The sequence below is a fragment of the Rhagoletis pomonella genome, unplaced genomic scaffold, assembly GCF_013731165.1.
Source record: "Rhagoletis pomonella isolate Grant_MI unplaced genomic scaffold, Rhpom_1.0 Rhpom_scaffold_00003, whole genome shotgun sequence".
In the NCBI taxonomy this organism is placed as follows: Eukaryota; Metazoa; Arthropoda; class Insecta; order Diptera; family Tephritidae; genus Rhagoletis; species Rhagoletis pomonella.
Window position 1 is genome coordinate 72,693,075 of NW_023458557.1, and position 24,416 is coordinate 72,717,490.

The 24,416-nt window shown below is 34.2% G+C and overlaps 1 protein-coding gene across 1 annotated transcript in view; it reads right to left on the minus strand.

Moving 5' to 3' along the window:
* LOC118735498 (neuronal acetylcholine receptor subunit alpha-7) overlaps positions 1-24,416 on the minus strand; it is a 613,475-nt gene that overhangs the window by 200,723 nt on the left and 388,336 nt on the right. The gene's annotated exons all lie outside the window — the stretch shown is intronic.

Genomic DNA, 24,416 nt, shown 5'->3' on the forward strand with positions numbered 1-24,416 from the left:
ACTTTTGATGCCTTCTTCGCAAGCTATTTAATGCTCTACACTCGTTCATGAAACGCAACACAATTTATTTTGCGCAACATTTTGAGTGACAGCAAAACTTTGCTACCAAGCGAGTTGCTGTACGCGACTATAGACGCATTTTAATTGCGGTCAACTCTCACACCACCGATTGAGCGAAACTTTGTGTACTCAATAAAATGGCACAACAGGCAATACAGCACATTATGGCACTTTAGTTATATGTACTTACATATGTATACGTATGCGAGTGCGTTACAAATTTCAAGCGTTACCTTCAACGTCAACACCACCGCCATTGACCTTTTTTTTTGCCAAAAACTTTCAGTCATCTTACAAGTAATTTGTGGCAACTAATAGCTACGAAATTGCAAAAACTTTTCATGGCGCATGTGGTATACATATGTGAGTGTGTGTGTGAGTGTGTGTGTGAGTGTGTATGTGTGTTCGTACCCTGCAGGAAATGGATCTAACTGTAAGCTAACTTTAAGTTGATTAGGAAGGAGCTAAAAGTCACTTATTATCTGTATATTTTCTTTGATGAAAGCTAACTATATTTCTATGGCGATGGCCGCGAAATAGTCAAGGTTGGTTACCTCTGCTTTTGATGTAACTAACTTGTAATTAACTACTTTAGGACATAAAATATCAATAGGAAAAACAAAATATTTTTATATTTTATTTTCAAATTTTTTTTATTTTTATTTACTTTATATATTTTATTACAGTTCATATTTGTTTACATATTCTGCTGTAGGTGGTCCCATATTCCAACTCCGTCAGACATAACTCCGAAATGATAATATGAAACTTCGATGTTTCTTTTATTTGTCCTCAATTCGAAAAGGTATTTGCGAAGTGCAAGATATTTAAATAGAAACGCGTTTAAAGAAAACAATCTCGAGCTTTACTCCTGCATTACTTGTCCACTTGCTTCAAGTTAGGTTTTTGTAGCTAACCATAAGTTATATATTTTATAGAAATCCCGCAAAAAAGCTAACTAAAGGGTGAACACACCAAAACTGCGACACTTTGGGAAGCTTATAACTTACCCAAAACGAATTCAATATTTTGAAATTCAAATACCATAAGTTGACCATGACCTTAGTTGAACGTAGAAGAAATTTCATTTGAATTTGATTCTTAGTTGAGTTAAAAATTGCAACCGAGCTAGAAACGAGACAAACCATTTTGCACGAGTTTATAAATGATCCGGCCTTAGGTACACGTAAAATTGCAAAAAAATTAAAGAGTGACAGTTTGCGGGATTTTAATCGGTACAAATAAGGCCTGACAGTTACGAGAAAACCAGGGAGCGGGGGTTAGCATGGTCAAAGTGATAAAAACAGTGCTCGGAAGGTCCTCAGTGCGTTTTCGCGAGATCCGAAGATTTTGTCGCGTTATGTTGCAAAATCCGTATGGAGATCGCAGTTTTTCGTACAAAAGGTAAAGCGGAAAGCTTCATTGAGATGTTCTAGAGCTCAAACAGCGCCAGACCGAGGCGCAAAGTAGAATGTTACAGCGAAATCCCGCATTCGGAAGTTGTATGAATTCTAAATTAAAAAATACAACTGCATTGTTATGGACTGCGAAACCTACTGCTATAAAAATTCAAAATATATTGCAGGTCAAGATTTTTATACTGCTGCAAGTCGTCAAGATGCCCCTGAATGTTGTAAGCTGAAAATGAAGTCCAAATTTCCAAAAACCACATGGTTTGACAAGCTATTTGTTCCTGCGGCCGTAAGAGCAGCGCTTTTTTCCCATCCGGGACAATGAATGATCAAGTTTATCGGGATGAGTGCCTCAAAAGGCGTCTTCTGTCATTTATCAACAGATAAGGAGTAGGCCAGCGTTCTAGGCGGACATGGCAACCTGCCACTATGCCAAGGATACATTGCCGTGGTATAATGCAAATAACATCAATTTTGTATCTCACGACTGCAATCCACCCAATAGCCCAGAGCCACGTCCTATTGGGGAATATTGGTCAATTGTCAAAGGAATCTTGAAGAAAACAGGTGAAAGAGTGAAAATTATTGAAGAGTGCAAAACAAAGTAGTTGTGCGCATCGCGTAATGTCGATGATGCAGCCGTGCAGAACATGATGGCGCGTGTGCGATGAAAATACCGATCACTTGCATATGGAGCAAATAATAACTAATATTTTAACATTTTAATAACATCTAAACTTCCAAGTTATATAATACAAAAAAAAAAAATAATTTCAAAGCCTTCTAGTTTGTTTCTGGTAGTAATTTCTAAGTGTCACCGTTTTGGTGTGTTCACCCTTTACAAGTAGGTTATTTTTTATCAATTGATAATTTTTTTCTGCAGGGTATGAGTTCGAACGACATAAAAAAAAACCCTACAAAAAGTAATGATGAAAAAGTTACAAAATGTTGCAAATGTCGAAATTGTAACCGGAGAAGCTGTTGCTGTGCACAGAGCTTGGCTGGCTGGCTGGCTTAATTAGAACATGTTTTGTATTCAACAGTAATGGCGCTCAAAATTAACCTTTACTCTGTTGAAATGTATTATATCGCAGGCCGTGCGCCTGCTTTAAAGTGCCTTCTGCCATGTAGGGGTACATTTGTGCCTGTACGTGAGTGTATGTGCCTTCATTCAAAAGCAAAGCATATGCAACACTTCTTATCGTCTTCTTATTTGTATGAATTTGTGCATTTTAGCATGTGTTGATGCCTGCAAAACTTCATAACCTCAAGACTTTGAAGTGTTTCAAGTATGCTAGCTACTTTCACTCTACGTGAGTGCTCAGGCGCCAACGCACGGTGGTTTATTTTTCACTCAATTTGATTATTATTATTTTTTTTTTTTTTTTTTAATTAAAGATAATAAAATTTGCAATCTATAAATTTTTTTTTGTATTAAATTTTTTAGTGAGAAGTTCAGAAAAAGTAGCAATTTTGAAGAAAGTCGCTTCTCCTATTCCAGTTAATAAATGCTAAATAATAAAAACGAGTTGAAAACAATTGCAGGGTGCCCCCGAAACAAAAAAAAATTCCAAAAAAATATTTATATGTTTTATAAATTTTTTTTACCAAAATAAAACAAAAATGTTTGAGGGTCTGGAAAAATGTTGGGTATGCAGTTTTATAGATCATTAAACTTTAGTATAATAAAAAGCAAATTGCAAATGGCTAAGAGGTCGCGTTGACTTTTAATAATTTTTTCGCTAACATTTCGACCACATATGCATGCTAAATGGGAAATAAAAGCGTTTGTTAGCATTAAAAATCAACGCGAACTCTTAGCCACTTGCAACTTTCACTTTATTATATTAAAAAAATAATTTTGGTGAAATTTTTTTTTATAACATTTCAAATTATTTTCTCTTCTTTTCGGGAGAAACCCACAATTGTTTTCAACTAGTTTTTATTATGTAACATTTATTAACTGGAACAGGAGAATCGAGTTTCTTCAAAATTGATACTTTTTCTGCACTTTGCACTAAAAAGTTAATACACACAAGTAAGAATTCAAAAATCGGACTCAATTAGTCTCTTGCAAATTTTATCAGCTTACATAAAAAACTATATCAAATTGGGCGAAAAAATGAAGAATCCAGTGAATTGTGAAACAAAATGCCGATTTTGAACCACTGTGCATCGGCATTCTATATACAAACATATGTATGTCGCTATGTGGCCATATGAACAGGTGCTACATTAATGACACCTCAACATCAATGACATCAATGGCGTGCGACACATTAAATGCACTTACAACACTTAAATACATACATACATACATAGATATCTAGGTATATGTATATCTGATAAACGTGCAACAGCAGCTAAGTTCCAGCGGCAACCATCAAAATATGCCATCAAGGCCACATTTCATATACGGAAGCGGATGCAGGAGCTGAGCTCAACTGCAGGCAAAGTTAAGTTGTGGTAATGTGGTTGGTGATAGCTAGCAGATAACTACATACATACATATATATGTACATATGTCGACGTACGAGGATGTCATACTAAAGTTGAAGAAGCGAAGATAACAAGTAAAGCGAGTAAGGAAAGCAAAGAAGCATCAGCAGCAAGTGCCGAAGCATATCATCAAAAGCAGCAGCGTTATGAGCAGTAACACTGAGGCGCCACATGGTGTGTCGATCAGCATTCGATGTGGTCTGTGGCAAGTGTACATAAGTATATGACGCATATGGCGATATGTGGAAAGTTGCATTATAAACGTCAGGCCACAGCGGACGCTTATATGTAAGTAGTATGCCGAGATACGGTAAGCACATCCAGGTACATGAGATCATAAAAAAAAAATAAATAAAATTACAAAGTAATTACTAAGCATTAAAGTCAAAATGATGAAATACTTATTTGCACAAACATAGTAAAGTGCCAATGTGATGATATAGTTTGCGGTAGAGTTTGTTGAATAGGTCAGGAAGAAATTTGATAGCTGAGAATATCATCAGCTTTTTTAAGCCTTCGAGAGTACTCGCAAAGATAAAAGAAAAACGCTTATTTTGCCTCGTAAGCGGATAGATACGTGGATGGTTTAACTATTCAGATATTTATTCGATTTATAGAGGGTTTAAAGACAAGACTGAAATTCTATAAGAAAAACCACGGCGATATTGATGTTTGTAGATGACGTTGTTCCAGCAGCCACATACCCAACCGTTTGGCGAAATATGTACCTCAAGGAACTATGGGAAGGTTACATGCTTGAGGTACAACAAGCTGTCTAAATGTAAATCTAGGCAAGTTAGAACTTATTTTGAGGCAATATGTTCTCATTATCCTCCAGCATAAAATATCTTCGAGTCGTGCTTGACAGAAAACTTAACTGGGAAATCGTAGGAAAGGATAGCAGCCCGATGGAAGCAATCTGATGGTAGCCTATCTGTGTGCGTGGCCAAGTGCGGTTTCCATCCAGAAGTGCATGGAGAAGATACCGAGTGATCGAGAGAGATAAAACACTGAGAAAAGGGCCTGCTAAATATATTTCCCTCAACAAAAGATCTGGTAACTACAGCCAAATCAATTTTTGAGAGGAACATATTTAGTTGACGTAACTAAGTTCTTTTCTCAGTGTATCTCTCTATATACATATCTACGGATCGTCGATGTATTGCGGTGTAGGGTCGGAGTTTTGAAAAAGGATACATTCAACTTCCAAGTGGAAGTTCTAGTAGTCTTTGAATCTGTATAGTCTTAGGTCACATAACAACGCTATTTGCAATGGTGTAGATACCAAATCTCAGCTGATTATGAAATACAAAATAGAATTCCGTTAATGGGTTTCCGGACATGTGAATATCGACGGCATTAAGTGTACTGCAGGATTGGCAAAGACAGGAGCTTGGTTGGCTGAATTCGAGGAGGTTTCACTGGGTTGCTGTCTTAGAATAATTAAACGAGAAATTACTCTGCATTTACCTGGCATAGAAACAGATGGTAAGATATGCAGACTTAGAAGATAACAACTGAACTCTGACGTACGAAAGCTTTGGATATGCTTTATAGGAGAAAAGCAGTATTCAGAATTGCAGAAATCATCGCGATGCACTAGCCCCTGGGAAATTATGTGCAAGAATAAGAGCATCTTCAATATAAATTACCGCAGCTGTCAGCCCGAAGAAAAATTTCTTAGTAGGCCATTTTCAATACCTATTCGTCCTTGTGAACCAAAAACATAAATTTACTTAAATTCCACAGAATTTCCTATTTCATTTCGAAACCATATTGCTACTATTGTACATTGCACAGAATTTTTTTTAATAATTTTTTGAATTAAAGATATTTTTGAAATTTCAAATTCTTTTAAAAAAATCCTGACGTCAGCGAGAAAAACTTAAATCGAAGTTGTAATTCTTTTAACCCATAATTTCGCGAGTGTATTGATTTTTGCGTGAAATGTCTCTTAAAAATTAAGATACGTTGGTGGAATGAAGCTTTTGCCGGAGAAGATTCCTAGTAAAATTTCCTGAAGAATAATTTTCTAAAATATATCATTCCTCTAACGACTTGCAAATTTGCTTTTTGCGATGTTTCTTGAAGTAAGGGTCAAGCCGACCCTTTCAGGCGGGAGCTAATGAGTTAAAATGTTTTACGAAAATATTTCCCATGAAATTTTACTATATATGTCTTAACCTTTAATTTCGCAAATTTATTTTAACCATTTTTTCGACTTTTTTGAAAACTCCTTATGCCGAGACATGAAAATTTTATTAGGTCATAAAATAAAAGTACGAGCTTACTTTTGCAAATCTATCGAGTGTTTTATTACAGGATGGGTATACTTTCACAAAAAGCTAACAAAGTCTGGGCTGGTTTCGGCTGTCGCACACTGTAATTTGAATTTTTTTACATTGGCGTGTGCGCTGAGTTTGATACTTTTCATATACCCGTATTACCAAAGCAACAGTCAATTGCTATGCGTCGACATTTGCTCATTAAAATTAATATTAGCTACCTCTGGTTGCGGCGGATAACGTGCCAAAAGTGCGCAAATGTATTATAAAAAAAAAAGAAAAAAAAAACAGTTTCATCTGCATTTGAACGTACGACTACAGATTCTATGAAAATGTGCGTAAATGTGCATGTGCCAGTAGAACAAAACGCATTTCCGAATAGAATATTCTTTTCTTTGACGGTATACCCTATACTGTAAGTCTCATATCAACTATTGTCATCAACCGCGTGTAGGAAGTTAAGCTCCTGTTAGTATGCTACTAAAAGTTAAAAAAAAAAAAACGAAACGGAAGTTGCCGAAAATGTTGAATGTATAGAGCACTTAGCTGCTAGATAGGAAAGTACATACACATGCACACATACATATGTATATGCATTTGCCATGTGCACATGTCCTTGGAGGCAAGCTTACGAGAATGAGCGACAGCTTTCAATACCTTCAACTTTTCGCGCCGCTTTGTCATACCACGTACAGACATACATAGTATTTATGTTGCTGATGACTTGCGACAATAATATCTTTTCTACAAACACACAAACAAAATTGCAGCTGTTGCATGCAAATATGAGTAATCTGGCAGTTGCTAGGATGGCTGCTACTTTCGCCACATACATACACACTTACATCTGTGACCTATACAGATCAGAGCGTTCTCCAGGTAGCATTTCTTAGTTTACCAATAAATTGCAGGTGCAAGTGTTGCATGCACCGTCTGCTTCACATTTGCATACATACATACATACAACCATGCAAATTTATTTATGCACTTGCGCAGCTCTAATGCTACTCCTTGAACGCTCAAAAACTCATTAGCATTTTTCCAGTATATGTATAGCATATTAAGTTTCTCGCATGCTTTGTGGGGAAAATATTCGTAAGGTAAATGTATACATATGAAGATATGTACACATATATGTTGATGGGTGCATACGTGTCATTTTTGTAGGAAATTCTGGTTGATGTATACATATTTTGATTGCTAATTTTGTTTCAGCTGCTGCGCATAAAATACATAGATGAAAGAGTGTGAAAGGGAAACATATGAAAAAGCGATTTGCATTGATAAAAAGTAAATTTGCTTTGAGCAAAAACTATTTGGTTTGATATACATGCGCGAGTATCATCAACTGAAATCGATTCATTTTTGATTCTTAATTAGCTAACTTCGGGTGCGCCATTCACCATGCATAATAGAATATAAAAAGTAATTGCGATGTCGCACAGTGGTATTTCGGCGGGAAAAAATAAATTTTTTTTTTTTAATAAAAATTGTTTATATTTGAATGGTTTATCCTAAAAAAGTGATATTTGCATAAGAAAAATTCATTATAACAGACAAATATGGCACTTTAGAAACGGCAACTTTGACACTTTTGATGAACAAGAAGTATGTTTCCTTCGCCTTCTTACTATAAAAAAAATTAAAGATTGATATCTGAAATAAAAATTTGGCGCATATTTGCGATCTCATACAGTAACGATGGTATTATGGTAATTTTAAGGCGTTCTTGGTGTTAAGTTTGCATGGCAGGTATGCATTAAAATAAACCGATTACCCCTTTTTAATGTTTATTTATAATATTATTACTAAGGTATGGAAAAATTTTGGAATGATATGTTCTCATCCGCTTTTTATGGCCTTTTTAAGGTGCTTTTGAGTTTAGGTTTTGTATGGGTGGTATGCTTTCACATGAACCGATTACTTCCAATTTTTGAGGGTTCACACGTAACGGTATTAAAAAGATATGGATAAAATTTCGGAGCCATTTATTTATTGGCTCCCTTTTTATGGCATTTTTAAGACGTTTTTGAGTTTAGGTTTATATGGGAGGTATGCTTTAAAATAAATCGATCTCGCCAATTTTTATTTTATTTTTCTTGATTCATGTCCATGAATATTTAATACGGAAAATTGAGGTTCTACTCCGATTCCTTCTAACATTTTCCAAAAAAATGTATGGAGCTGTACCACTGTGTGTGGTTACGCTTTGTGCTAAGATCAATTTGCATAGAATTGAAAAAAGTTGTTCTCTACAAGTATTTAGTGAGTAAATATACACTTTAGTTTTGGTAATCGATTTTAAGTAGTTCCTAATTTATGGCAGTTTTCGTGTTTCTGTAAATTACCGTTATATGGGAGGTGGACGTTGTTCTTGCCTGATTCCAAAAATTTTCATCGGGTTTTTAGTGAGACTCTAAACAATGTTCACACCCAATTTTGTGGAAATTGGTAAAGGTACTACAGAGATACAGAATTCAATTCAACTTTTTAGCTGTCTTCTTTTGGGCAAAAATTCTCCTTCACATTCCAAATTTCAACTATTTGGATCCAGTATTTGCGGAAATATCGTTGTTCTTGCATTTTTCGAAACTACCGTTATAAAGGAGGCGGGCGTGGTTATTTTGCCCATTTTCAATACCAACCAACCCTACATAAGGGGCAACCTGACATATCACAATTTTTTTCGAGTTTCATTTTCTATACAAAAATCCAAATTTTTGATTCATACGAATCAAGAATACGCCTTATTTTATAATTTTATTTTTTAATGAAAATGAGCAAACATATCTGTTCCATATTTTATTTTTTGCTGCAACACTTAAATTCAATTTTATGAAATACGCAGCAAATTGCTGATGGCAAAAAACGGTATTGACCAGTGTCGAATACAATGCATACAGGTGCACGCTCCATTTGGTCCATGGAGATTTTTATATTAATGAATAGCCCCGCACTTCTTTTGAGCGCTTAAAGTAACCATGTCATAATAATCTGCAGGAAGTAGTAGTAGTAGCTGATACTATTTATTAGAAATATCATTGTTGTCTGCAAAGTGAAATCTACATATTTCACGACATCTGAACGATACCCTGTCTCAATACTTTCCTACTTTACAAATTTAATGGAATATAGTTATAGTAGAAGCTCATATTTAGTATGCAGTTAGAAAAACATTCAAAACTTATAATGTCTTTGCTATTTCGTGACAATATACTATGCGACAATAAACTATGCTGTTGAACATAATGAATGCCGCCTTTACATTCGTTTTCAAAGGCGAAGTGCCTTGGAAAAAATCATCATCCATAAATATTCGGCTGATATCGCAATTCGTTAAAACTAAACGGTAAATTGGAAATATCTCAAAAACAAACTTATAGAAAAAATATTTACATGATTTTCTGAATGATCGAGCTATTCTACATAGGAATAAGAAGGTGGCATCACGTGAACAAAAAAAAAAATCATTTGTGATACATTGTTATTTTATTTCCCAATGTAGGAGGCACCGCAAAATGTAAAAAGGTGACACCTGGGTTCGCCCTAAAAAAGTTTTTTTTTTTCAAATTGCTTTGACAAAATGCGGCGCGGTCTAATGTAGATAAATATATAGTATTACAAGTTTGTGTTCAAAATACGAATCGCTAAAACTGTATCAAAGATGTTGCAGGTGAGTTAAAGGGTATTATTCCTACTCAGTGCAAGACGATAATGAATAACAAATCGCATTAATCACCAAAGAAAGTCGTTAATAATTAAAGAATTGCCTTTGACAAGAACAAATACTGCTTTTTTGTACTTGGTTGCAGATAATTTAAAATGTGCTCTAGTTTTTGCTGGACATAAATTTAAGTAAGTAAGTTTTTGGATCACATTTACAAAATAAAAAAATTAGCATCACCAATTTTTTCTTTGTCAGACGCCTTTTATGCAACGAAATTTTCGGTTACCAAATACACTTTGATATAACAAAGTAAGTACATCCAACGCAAAATCCAATAATTCATTCAACATTTTAACACTCCCAGTGAACATTTAAGCTGCAAATTTAATCCACAAGCGAGTGTGGATTTTATTTGAAAAAATTGAAATCTGATATTAAAAAAATTGTTTATATAAAATATACGCATAATTTACATACAATGAAATTTATGCATACAAGGACCTACAAATAGTTATATAAATTCACGAACTACTTATTTATTACTTAACACACATACAACTTTACTATATGTGTGCAATTTAGTAGTTTGCATATCAATCGATAAGTTAACAATGAAATTTTGAGCAACTGGCGACAATAATTGCGATTAAAATTAGTATTCGAGCCGAAATCGAATTGTGTGCCACAAGCAAACATACATACACTACCAACTTTATGTAGTTGAAATTACATATTTACATATGAACGTCATATTACATGAGCGCATATGTTGCCATTTATTTATTTAATAGATTTAGTTTTGTTGTGAATAACGCCATTTGCAATGTAATGCATTTATAATTTAATGCTCTTTAGCTGCGTTAAAAAAAAAAATATGTAGTAAAAGCACGCTTAACAAAAGCAATTGCAACGTTGCAATAACAAAAGCAACAAACGAAATTACAAATCACAAATTGCAAATTGATTGGCAGCATTCGGTTTTCGTAATTTTATTATAATGTAATTTTTATTTATTTTCATTTAAATTAATAATTATTTAACAAACATATTTCGTTTTAAGCGCTTTAAATTGTTTATATATTATTCTACGTATATTATTAAATTAAATAAGCAAATTTAATTGCACGATTCTTTTTGCTGGCTCAGTCTTAGAACAAAAAAAAAAAACAACAACAACGGTAATTTTTGGTTTAGTAAAACTTGTGTCATAAATAGTTAATTGTTTGTTATTGTTATTTGCTTTTAGTTTGCATGCATTCCGTTAGACATTAAGTTAACCGTTTTTGTTTTTTTTAGTTTGGAAAATATACTTTACTTTAACACAGTTTTTTAGACACTGTAAAAATGTTAATTAAGCTCACATTTTTCACATGACATGTACCCAGTAAAATAAAACATAAACAGACATCACAATTTATAACAATTTGTATGAGTGAGTAGTTATTTGTTGAGAACACACACACATTTATGTATTTGTTGTTCGAACATAGCGACGCTTAGGTACTAAATATTATCGTATTAAATAGAAAATATTGTAAGAAATGTTAAAAAAAAATCATAAAATTCAATAAAAGAACACAAAGGCGCTTCATTACTTTTATAAAATAACAGTGACTAACAAAGAAAAAACAACAACAAAAAACACAAATCGATAAGTTTAAAAATAAACATTGGTAAAAAAGTGAGTATTTATTTAATATCCCTGAATTCGCATATAAGAATTCGATAAAAAAAAAATTTCCATCGATTAACATAAAATTTTAATTCAGTTTATTAATTAAATAGATAAAAAGGGACTATTTCATTTTTAAAATGTTTCGTTTTTTTTTTTTTTGAAATAACAAAATCGATAAATTAAATTTTCAGCCTGAGTAAATTTTGACTTTCTGTTACAACTGAACGCGTATTGGGTCGCAGATATTATGTCCAAAGTAGTTTTCAAAGTTTTCAGAAATAAATAATAATTCATTCTTGCATTTATTTAGTGCTTAAGCTAATCCATGGATCACTTGTCAAGTGAGCGCTTAAAATTAGAAACTGGACAAACCTGTGTAAACTTGAGGGAGTTTTCGATATTTGGTGAGAACTTTTGGCTTAATATCAGGATTTTATAATTTTTTTCTGTACTCTTCGAGACTTTTTAAAAATTTTGAACTTTTGGCGTTTCTTTAAGAATTTTACGGGGTCTTTCGTGTTTTACTCTAGACTTCTGGGATCTGTAAGGAATTAAGGCTAATTTAAATATCAACTTTGCTTCTTATTTCATTTGGAATTGTCAATTAAAACTGAATATACATTTTTTCTCCTTTGGTTGGAAATGACTTAAAAGTTGGACTTAAATTTATGATCACTTAAAAAGGGCATCTATTTTTCGCTAATTTAAAAAAGGACACATATTTTGGCAATTTGAAATGTAGAAGTCTATTTTTGGTGATTAAGAAACGGGGCATACGATTTTTTTTATGCTAAAAATAAAATAGGACATAATTCTTTTGCCAATTAAAACTGGACATACAATTTTGGCCTTTTACACCTTTAGTAATTAAGAAACTGGAAATAGAACATCATAGTTGGCAAATAAAACTGGACATACTATGTTTTTGGCTATTCACACTTTTGTTAAAAAAAATAATTGATACAATAACAAAAATTTGCATAAATTTCTGGTCATTTTAAAGTGGTATGTAATTTTAGTTAGAAACTGAACATATTTACTTGAAGTTGTCGTGATTTAAAAGTAGATTAGTCATAAATATTTTGCTAATTTAAAAACTTGATATAAATTCTGTCTATTTTCAAAAACGTAATAATCGAAACGTATGCTGACCAAGAGGACTCTACTAGATATATCATTTCTGTTACGTAATTTAAAAATGGACATCAAGTTTTGCTTATTTGAAAACTGTGCAAATGAAATGTATGCTCACAAGTGCACTTTTGTAATATTTCGACCATAAAAGATCGGCAAAAAATGTGGCCAAAAATTATAAAACGCAATTCTACCAAAGTTGGCATATGAGAAAATCTCACGAGTTGTTTTTTTTTTAAGTGCCACTCCCCTCTCTCGACAGAAATAAAAACGTTAAGGCATTCTTCTTGCATATATTTCAATCAATGGAGTTCCAGAAATATGTGCAATAAAACAATTTTAGCCTTAAGCTTTTATTTAGGCAAAAAAGTAACGAGTTACAAATTTTTTCATTGTCACTCAAAAAAATCGTAGTGTTTTTTTTGTAATAACTTTGAGAAGCTTTCAAATAGAATGCTCATATTAGAGGCGATTAAAGTTGGCATCAAATGCACCATAACTGTGAAGTTTGAAGAGTGTGCCACCAAAACAAAAACAAACAAAAAAATGGCAGCATGCCGAATATCTGTTGCAGCTATTTTCTAATGTTTGAAATTCTAAGATTTTTTTTCATTTTAAAGTTTTATTTCCATAACCATATATTTATTATGACCGAGAAAGTATGTGCTGTGCTTAAGTTTACAAAAAATTTATTCTTTTTTTCAGTTTTTAAGAGGCAAAAATAGTACGTCTAGTTTTCCCATGTCAACGTTTTAAGCAACTAAAAAAGTATTCCCAACTTCTATTTACCACGATGATATATGTATACACATACTTCTCAGAAAAGGAAAAGAGAGAAGTAATTTTAAAAAGGGTTAAAAAGTCCGGCGTAACTCTCGATGTTAAGCTTTAAAGTGATGCGGTCGTAGGCATTGAAAAGTACAAAGTCTTCTCCTCGACCCACTGAAAGTTTTAATTAGATGTAAGAATTCATTACGGAACATGTTCTTTAATATATACTGCGTCTGATCAAAAGAAAAGGGACCTTAAGTTCAAGCAGGCTAAGCTCAGCTAAATCCAATGGCTACAGCTTTCATTATGGAAATATTACAAGGAGAACTAACTCAACTAAGAGGGTAAGAAAAGTTGGAAAAATACGGAGCTTTTTGATCATCGGAATTTTAAAAACTAAAAATAACAAATTAAATGATTTTGTTTTAATAAGATACGTATGCAATTGTAACACCTTCTCTAAATGTTAGTACACATATTTCTTTTAGTTTATGTATTTCCATGTAAAATTTGTTTTTAACACAACACTAAAGACAGAAAGAAAACTAAGTAAGAGAGGTGCTGTTTGACTAAATTAAAACATCAAAGTTTTATTTATGAGTGCAGTAATAAAAAAAAATAATTATAAATGATTAGTCCTTTTCCATAACTCTTAAAAATCCTATTCCAGTACTTCAACCATACATCGAAACATAAAACTGTTAATACCTATTTAGACACGAAGCCAAACGCACATTTATGTAAACGAAAAAGTAAAAATCAGTAACAAAACGCATAGATATACATACATATATGTACATACGTGTAGTAATTACCCAGCAGGAAATAGTATTCATTGCAAGATGGCCTTTAATTAAACTAATAGATTTTTTTACTAATATGCACTACATACAGTGGCGCTCAAAAATTGATGAATGGTGTTTCGATCCTAATATTTACAATGTTTTTCAAGCAAAATTTTTGTTAGTTATTTTTCCAAAAAAAAAAAAAACGGTTTATGCTTTATCTATATTTCGAGCTTTTAACCAGAATTTTTTGAAAAAAGTGCACGCCAGTTTGCCCAAATTTCGCTATTTATATGAAAACAACCGTAAAAGCCGTCAGCAAAAACGAAATTATTAAACATCGTAGGGGGCACTTGTTTCACTAGAATTTTATGAGCTTATTAACTGCATACCCAAAAATGTCTATAAATTCTGGTTAAAAAGCTAGAAATTTAGGTAAAAATTTTTGGAATTTTTCTAAGTTCTGTATAAAGTTTGTGGGTGTGATTCATATAGTTTTTGTTAAAGCATGAACCACATTTTAATGAAAAAAAAAATTTAGCTTGATAAATATTGTAAATATTAAAAACGAAACACCATTTATCCATTATTGACCGCCACTGCACCTTATTGTATAATAGTCAGTAGTTATTATCCATCTGAGTACTTAAAATGCATTTTTATTAAATGAAGAATCATATATTTTTTTTAAGAACAAAGAAGATTTAATTGTGTTGTTTTTGTTAAAATGCGTATAGTTTCTTCTAGTGAAATGTAATAACTGAAAAGAAAATTATGTTCTATATATGAAAAATTAAAACATTTTCCAGAATATATTTTTTTAAACAAAATTTATGAATTCCTATATCATGTTTGTTTGTTATCGAAACGAATAGATATTTCGAATATTTTATGAAGGTAATATGGTACCTCTCGTCTTGTAGAATATGATTTCTTCATATTTTCCTCCATTTAACTGTTATTTTTTGAGCGGAAACATTAGATTTTTATTTCTTAGGCATGATTTACTGATATCAAATGAAAATGAAATGTAGAAGCTCATCTTCTCTGAGATTTTCTATTCGTTGTTTTCAGATTAGGTATAATTTTGTTTCGTTTTCAGTTTCAAAAGTAAATTTCGAGATTTCCTCGGCGTTTTCATTTGCTTTTTTCGGGATTTTTGTAAAAGTTTGGGGGGTTTTTTCAGAAATTTTGGAAATTTTTAAGGACATTTCAGTTAACTATCTAAATATTTTAGGAAATTTTTAGTTACAGTGGTTCATTTTGAGATTAACTTAGGATAAGTGTTTGTATTGTGTTTCTTTCTCCAGACTTTTGGTGATTATTCTGAAGTTTTAAGACTTTCAGCTTCAAAAGTACATTTGCGCTCTTTTTTTTTCAAAAAAAAGCAAATTTTGATAATGTTCAAAATTTTTTTTTTGAAATTTTACGGAAATTTCGTAATATGGAACTTTTTTAACTTGGAGCTTTCGAAATTTTTTCATATTATCTAAGGATGTAAGGCAAAATACAAATTTTCGGATACTTTCTGCGCGAAAAGTATTCGAAAAAAGTGCCTGATAAATAGAAAGCAGTGTTGGGCATTTTATCAGCTTGCATTTTGAACACTGGATAAGAACTCAAAGAGTAATGGCCTTGGAAATAAAGTAGATTTTAAAAACTTTATAAAGTGACATTTTCGTAAAAAAAATTTCGATTAATAAAGCATCATCTTGCATTTTTTTATTTAAATATGTCAAAAATCACAGAGCTTGAGAAATAAATTTACAACGATTTCCTGCTGGGTAAGCACGTATGTTTGTTTGCACGTAGCATGTATGTCATAAATGATTGCATATATGTACTAAAAATATCCATAAAGCTTACATTTTTAGACAGCTTAACTATTTTAATTTAATTTATAACCTTTAACTCGTTGAATTTAAATTATTAACTGTGACAGTAACTTTTTTTTTTAAACACCTATAATAATTGATTTATTTTAGTTTTTTCTATTTTCATATTCTGCATTGTTTTTTTTCAAACAGAGGCTATTAATACAATTTGGAGGGCAAAAAATGCGTAAATTAATGAACGCAAAGCTTTATTGAAAATTTTATTATTATTTTTTAGGCATTTTTTGTGTTGTTTTGCATAGAATTATGGTGAAAAAAGCGCGCGCTGTGTTATTATTCAGCAGAAATGCATGTGAGTGCGCAATTATTTGCTAGAAAAACCAAATAAGCGAAAGCTGCAATTATCCTGTTTCATAGAAATTTATGCACGTACATAGCAAATATTTACACTAATTTGCTTCTGTAGTGCGTGTGCAACATTAAAATAAATATATGGCATTTGAAGCTCAAAATCAAACATTTTTGCTGATTTTCCATTGAAAAGCAGCAGCTTGTTTAAATTGCTTCAGCTCTTTAGTGTTAAATTTATTTGTTTGAAATTTTTATTAAATCTGCATAAAACCGTACATAGCATATGCAAATATGGCTGAGTGCACTTGCAAAATTTAATGCACAACACTTAATTTTAGCATTTAAGAAAATATACTTTTTATCCTGAATTTTATTAATTTGTTTAATTTGTTTTTGTGAAATTTAATTATGGCGGAAGATCAATAAAATTGTGGCTTCGAGAAAATGTTAAAGAAAAAATTTAAAACCACATATATCAGTGTTTGAATTATTTATTGAAATAAACTAAGTAAAAAAATATATGGAAATAACTGAAATTAATGTTAGAAAACCTAAATATGATGAGGGTGATGCCGAATTTCCACTAGGCCTTCGTAATCACAAAAAAAGTATGCTATTTAAAAAAAAGTTATGTGAAAATAAACTTAACGACTACTTTTTTAAGGTAATTACACAATTTTTATTTTTTAATTCCCAACTTTGTCATTTATCATTTTTGCCATTTAATGCCTAGTGGAAATCTAGCATAAGAGTTTGCTCTGAACTTTCATTAAAATTTTAAGTAAATATATGTTTTCAGATTTTGAGAGTTGAGACTCGCGTCTTCAACGTCCCTGCAAGACCGATATTAGCAGCTTCTGATGCGTAAGTAAGCGCTCAACAAAACTTGACCCAGGATCTAGCTTTTGGGTCTAGGACCCCGCAAAATGAAAAAAAAACCGCGACTCAGACCCCATACCTTGATGACAACCGTGACCGATGCGGTGCTGGAATTTTAGATTCAAAAGTAAATTTAGATATTTCTTAGTAATTTTTTGGTACTTTTAGGGATTTTTCGAAGCTGGCAAGTATTTGTTCGGAAATTTTCAATGTTTTACTGCATTTTTCATGTTTCATTTGGAAATTTTTGTAATTATTCGGACATTAATTGGTATACACTACGAATGTCCCCGAATTGAGAAGATACCTTTGCTTGGCTGATTGATGCTTTCGACAAGGCTAAAGCTAACTGCCGTCACGGCCATCCGAGAAATGCGATTAACAGGGCCAGGCGGGAAAAAATTGGATTATCTATTGAAGCTGCCTTCTAAAGCAGCCCAAGCATTAAAATGAAATCATTCAACTCTTCGCCCGTTAGTTCCCGCGCCCAACAAAGAAAAAATACGTGTCATCCAATTGTATGTATGTTTTTTGTAAGCGGTTGGAGTACACTGACAAGCACTACCAACGTCGCGGCGTGGTTGCCGACTTCAATCCCACGTTGAGACTTTGTCCACCTAAACAGGGTTAGATAGCCGAAACAACAGCCATTGGTGGGGTAAAAACCGCGTAATTCGGCTATCGTGCGAATGGGTGCCATAGTAGGGTGTCATCGACGTGGGTACCCAAATAGACACCTGCTTGCGGCGGAGCCCTCGGCAAGGCACATCAGAAAGCATCTATACGAACTGACGGACGAAGTTCAGAGGTTCATAAAACACCCTTTGGCCCCGACAGCATATCGACAGGCTATAAACGGCAGGGAGTCAATGTTGACACACACTGACTCTCGATCTGTGAATGCTGTTTTGGGCACACAACTACCTGACGTAGACGCGTCAGAGCTTCGTCAGTCTCGGGAGGCGTGGAGGACCACAATAGCCCAACTTCGCTCTGGTTACTGCAGCAGATTAAACTCGAAACTGAGCAAATTAGATGCAGATGTGCCCGGCATGCGGAGAAACACCCCACGACAAGAGACATCTCTTCACATGCCGCTAAACTCCAGTCAGCTAACGCATCTGTCCCTGCGGACAAACCCAATTGTAGCTGCACGCTTCCTGGATCTCTCGTTTGTTGAGCTTGACGACAACGATCAAGGGAGAAGCCGATGTAGACAGAATATGAATACGAAGTCGAGCATATATACAAATACGAAGTCGAACATGAAGAGAAATACGAAGTCGCATTCGAAGACGAAGATAAATAAGAAGTCGAGTACGGATTCGAATACTAAGACGAACACGAAGTCGAAGACGAAAACGAAGTCTAATACGGAGAGGAATACGTATAAGACCCTCTTCTTACATCTGCCGGCCACATGGACAACATAGGCTCGAAAAACAGCCCCGTTTGCTCTGTTATTTCCGTCTTCGAAATGGGTCCGGAAAATTCGATTAGACATTAAAGCAGCAATCAAGGGGCTCCAGAGAGGAAACAGGTTCCTGCAAAGATCCAGATGCAAATCGGGAAAGTGCACCTTCAGCTCAGGAAGCAGCTCTTTTCACCATATACATAACTCTTTTGAATGGACAATGTACAAATAATTTATGCGGATCTGTTTTATTTTTCTATTTTTGCCAATTCATTTCGCACTCGCAAACTAACCTTCCCTACCATGCGACTCAGCCCGAAATTGCCAATTGCTTCATACCATTTGTTTATCATTTTCTACAGCATCCACATCACTTCTGGCTGGCTGGCCGGTTTCAATTAGTGCCAACTGACGCTTTTGGCCATTTCCAATTTTCGACAACCATTCAAAATTTTGACTTGTTTGGTTATTGTTTTCTTTGTAATTGGCATTTCGAACAATAATTCATTTTATAGTTTAGCTTTTGTTTTGTTGCATGGTGTTTGTAGATTTTTTTAGGATTTTGTTTTTGAAACAAATTTTATATTTTAATACCGTGTAACATTTCCATACATTGACACATGTATGCAATTTTTTCTTCCAGTTCACCAGCGTTTTATTTGGCTTTTGTGCTACAGCTAGTATTTTATTTTGTGAATTTATGGCTTTTCAATTTAGTGCCGTTAGTCGGCCAACAATAAGCAATAGAAAATAAATCAAGCATAAGCACACATGCATATGTATGTATAAATATTTTGTTCTCATACGTAGTTAAGTATTGGTTTGTGTGCATATGCGCTAATAGCTGTGCCTATTTGTTTTTGCATTTCTTTTCCATTTTTCAGCGCATAAAATCTATTATTTGATGCCAAAATTTATTTGTAATACATTTATATACTCGGTTATCTCTTTTTGTAGGTTGAACATTGGGGTGGTCCAAACAAAGTAAAGTCGGAATTTCAATGCTCTCATCTCCTAAGATTGTTCTGTTTTTTTTTTGTTTAATCAAATAATATTTAGAGGTCGCTGAAATCGCTCAAAGCTTTCCATGTAATTTATATGAAAAAATAAAATTTTGAAAATCACTATTTTTCAATTGACAAGCTCTTGCCCTCCTCAGTAGACTTCAAAGATTAGTATCCAACTGTTTATTTAACCATTTTTTATTATTAATTATTTCTTATTGGCCCTCCAAAAACCGACAAAAAATACAATAGGGGTATACTCGCAGTCTTGAAATGCCCTTGCACGGTGCACGGTTGGCAAAGCTGTTCCACATGAAAACCGGTTTTTACTGTGCAATCCATGCAATCCGTGCACCGTACGAGGGCTTTGCAAGACTCCGAAAATACCCCTTTGAAGTCTGCTGAAGAGGAAGTAAGTTTGCCGATTGAAAAGTATTAATTTTCAAGGATTGTATTTCATTTTTGCCAAAAATTTATTTACATGGGAAACTTTGAGCGATCTCTAAATACTTTTTGACAAAAAAAATCGGAGGATATCATTTTCAATATATGTGGAACACTCCTAGCGGGTGAGTGCATTCAAATTCCGGCTTTCATTGCTTTTTGCATGCCGTTTTGGAACACCCTAATGTACATACGTTCTCACCGCAGGTGCACAATAACCTTTTGTTTATGTCGGCCTAACTGGGCGGTCATATTTTTCCTATTTCCCTTTTCAATATAAATTAATTGGTCTCAGTCGACAATAACGGGAGTGTACTACATGCGATTAGTCTCTTGAAAACTATTGGTATTGGCTATACGACAATATGTGACTGTAAAGAAAATCTTATATTGGTTGTATCCCATATTAAATTTAAGAGTTTAGGATCTACTTTAACTTTTTGTATAACTGCTTTGAAAAGCAAACACAATTCTGGTATTGTTAGTGCGAAAAATAAAACTGCGGTGCCTATAGCCATAAAAGCTAGAAGCCGTCGGGTATTAAAAGTTTTCAGTAAATATCCTTCTATAGTTAGGCCAGAAAAGTTTAGGTTAGGTAAGGAGCAATCACCGGAAGTTAAGAGACTCGAGCCGATTATATATGTAATTATAATTAATTATATAATTCGGGTAATCTCGATTATATAATGCCAACTGCCCTTGAAATTGGGGGCAGAAAAAGCTTTTAGAAACCACTTCGGCGGCGCAGTAATCCGTGCGATCAAGGATGAACTCGAAGTCCTCGAGAGCTCGAGAGTTTACAGACCTTAAACCGGTCAAGCACTCGGTTTCGCTAAGTCTTATGGCTGTTCGCACTGCGGCAGACTTGTCATCGGTGTCGACAACTTTGTGCGAAACAACCAATCTCTTTCCAATAGCTTACATATAGCAGTATAGGGAGGCCACTGATGCCTTCCTTGCCCTTTCCTCGATGTCCGGCCTCCACGACTGCTTCCTGCAAAGAATACAGCCCAAGTACTTTACCTTGGTAGACAGCTGAATTCGCTAACTTCTAACAGGGGGAAGACCAGGGATTTTATACTTTCTAGAGTGAATAAGACCAGTTCTGTCTTACTGAAGTTGACGGCGAGGCCGTTCATAAAGGGTACCCAAGTATCTAAATTTAGCCATGAGTGCAACAGTGTCTGCATAGGCAATTACTCGCGTTTCTCCAGCTCCTCTAGTAGATCGTTTGCCATTACGACACAAAGCACTGGTGGAAGGACGCCTCCCTGCGGGGTACTTCTATTCACGGTGCGAGGCAAGAAAGCGCTATCCCATATTGCCATGACAGTTCTGTCAAAAAGCAAGTTATGCATATGCCAAATGAGGCTATCTTCAACCCCTACATTATCAAACGAAATAACTATAGCCTCCCGCAAGAAGATATTAAAAGCCCATATTTTATACATATCTCAAGCCGACTGTTAAAAAGTGTGAGGTTAGTTTGAATGTGCTCCACAAGGCTGATATCACCACAGCATAGAAAATGTGACACGTGAGTTGAGCGAATTGTGCAGCATGCGATGTTATTACGGTTGTCAGTAGTTATTGCATAAATTTGGTATAGGACTCGTGATTGGATGGAGACTCCGACAATTTTCCTCCAGGTCCATACCATCGGTAAACAAATTGCTATCCACCGAAAGAGAAAGTAGGAGGATAAAGGACGGTAAACTAAAAAACAATTCTTTGAGCGCCTTTAAAAGTCATACCAAAATTGTCTAAGTGACGACATTAAAATCACACTGACAACTCAAACACCAGGGTCGACAAATAGGATGTACATATTTGGTCCAAAAGTAGGAAAATTCAGCATTCATCCGACAACGGAGAGAAGCTGATCGACGGCGTCGCGGCACGGAACATGGTAGTATTATAGAAGCAACAGGCAACAGCATCGAAACATCAACGAAGCCGCTTGGATGTCCCCTTTTGAAATAATGAAGAACCAAGTTCATCATGTTGTGATGGATGGAATATGCGGTCCGAGCATTCTTGTTGCGCGTTCTACCCGAGGAGCCAACATCCACTCGGATTACTACCATGCGTCAGATAAGGACCTCTGTGCAATGAACAACGTGCGTCAGGCAATGCGACGAAAGATCCACGTCGAGGCACTGCAGTCACAACAGACAGGGGAGAAATTTCGCTATCGACTCGCAATCTTTCTTAAATAAGACCGGGTATAAATGAGCATTGGGAATCCATCTCCTAAACGTTTATTGCCGCTGCAGAAAAGGTAGCTGGCTCCGCAGGAACAACTGCTCTGACGAAGAGTTCCGTGCTGATGCTACAGAGAAATACGAGGCCACTCGACGGCAAATAGCTATGAGGGGAGACGTCTATACAAAAATAAGAAACGAGAGGAAAAAGACGTGAGTGCAAATTTCTTAAGACAAGAATGCGGTTCGAAAATTCGACTGAAAATATGGCAGCAATCAAATGGTTTTAGGACCGGGCTGGTTTTTGCAGAGACACAGATGGGTCGGATGGGAAAAGATGTCCAGAGTACACTTGAGTTCTGTAGGAAACACCATTTAACGCATTTGATGGCACCATCGACGGCGCGTTTGATGAAGAAGAACCCAGACGAAGCTATAGGGACGACTTTTATTCAAAATTGGCCACGCAGATGCTTTACTGTCTGTGCTGTTCAGAGGAGAGCTAGTAGGGCGCATGTATCAAGTATTAAGAGAAATTCGGTCTGACGAATACATCCCCGATGATTGGAATCTGAGAGTACCGGCGACGTGTACTGCCGAATACGAAGAAGGAGGAGGCTTTTAAGAAGAGGAAGCGTTACAACCTGTTACGCAGTCAACACTTATGCCTAAATAGGGTGATGTAAAAGTGCCAACAGCTGCATTTGCTAACAAATGTAAGGAGCCATCAACAATGTTGTATGTAAGTACATAAAGCAGGTAAACGCAGAGCTTGTCTAACTGAATAGTCTGAATAGACGCAACCTGGATAAAAATCTGCGGTTTCGATCCCTTACGTAATGGCATGCCAGGTTTGAAAAGTAATTAAATTTCATAAAATTTTTTTGTTTTAAGATTCTTCTTATTTCGTTATAGGAAAATTTAAATGTAACCGTGCAATAATCGTTGTTATTATTTTAAAAATGATATGCGTTTACGCATACGCTGACTTGCTCTAATTGCCGTCAATTATTTTGTTCCATTCAGCGAAGCAAATGACCAAAAGGTTAAAAGCTCGTTGGCTTGGAAATGGTTGGTGAATTGGCGTTATGCGAAATTGAATTAAATGAGGCGTATGTTTTGAAATCTCAGCATATGCTGTCAGCGAATATAACAAATGTTCAGAGCAGTCTGCTTATTATCATTTCGTTAAGTAATGGAAAAGCGCGTGGAAAATTTTAAAATAAATTAATTTTTTAAAGAAAATATGACTCAACTTAACATAATAGTAAGGTGTTAAAAAATAAAAGAAAATAGAAAAATTGTAAATTTAATTAAGTAAAAAAAAAATGTCAACAAAAATTAAAATTTGTTTGTGAAATGCCGTTATTCTACTCGACATTAAATGGCGAAAATTTGATTGACGCTAACCAAAAGTTGTACATTGAAAAAACACCCTTATCACTACTTTCTGCCGTATTTCCACTGGGCACTAAATGACAAAAACATTTATAAAAAATTTGGACAATACCAAAAACACAGTGTCACGTTGAAAAACAAAAATTATTGAGTATTCATTTGAATGCCTAGTGGAACCACGTCATTACTATTAACGCTCATTAGGTTTGTTTCCGCATGGAGTTTTTTGAATGGCACAAATTTCTCGTCATTTAAAAGTTAGTAATAATTCGGCATAACATTGAACGTTGGTTAAAAGTAATATTTGCGTATATTTTATTTAGTATTTCTTTATTATTTAATATTTTTTAACTTTTCTTATTAATTTTTGTTAGTAATTTTTGTCATAAAAAACACACTGCAGACGAAAAGAAACGTTCAATACCACATAGAAATATTAACAGTTATTTCATAAGAAACAGCGCTTTTAAAAAAGAAGAAAATACAAAAAAAATTAAAAGTTTTCGAATAACTTGAATTTGTTTTGCCTTTCGAAAGACAACTAAAAGTTAGTGATTTTGAGCAAATTGTGTGACGAAATAGCCCGAAAGAGATTTAAA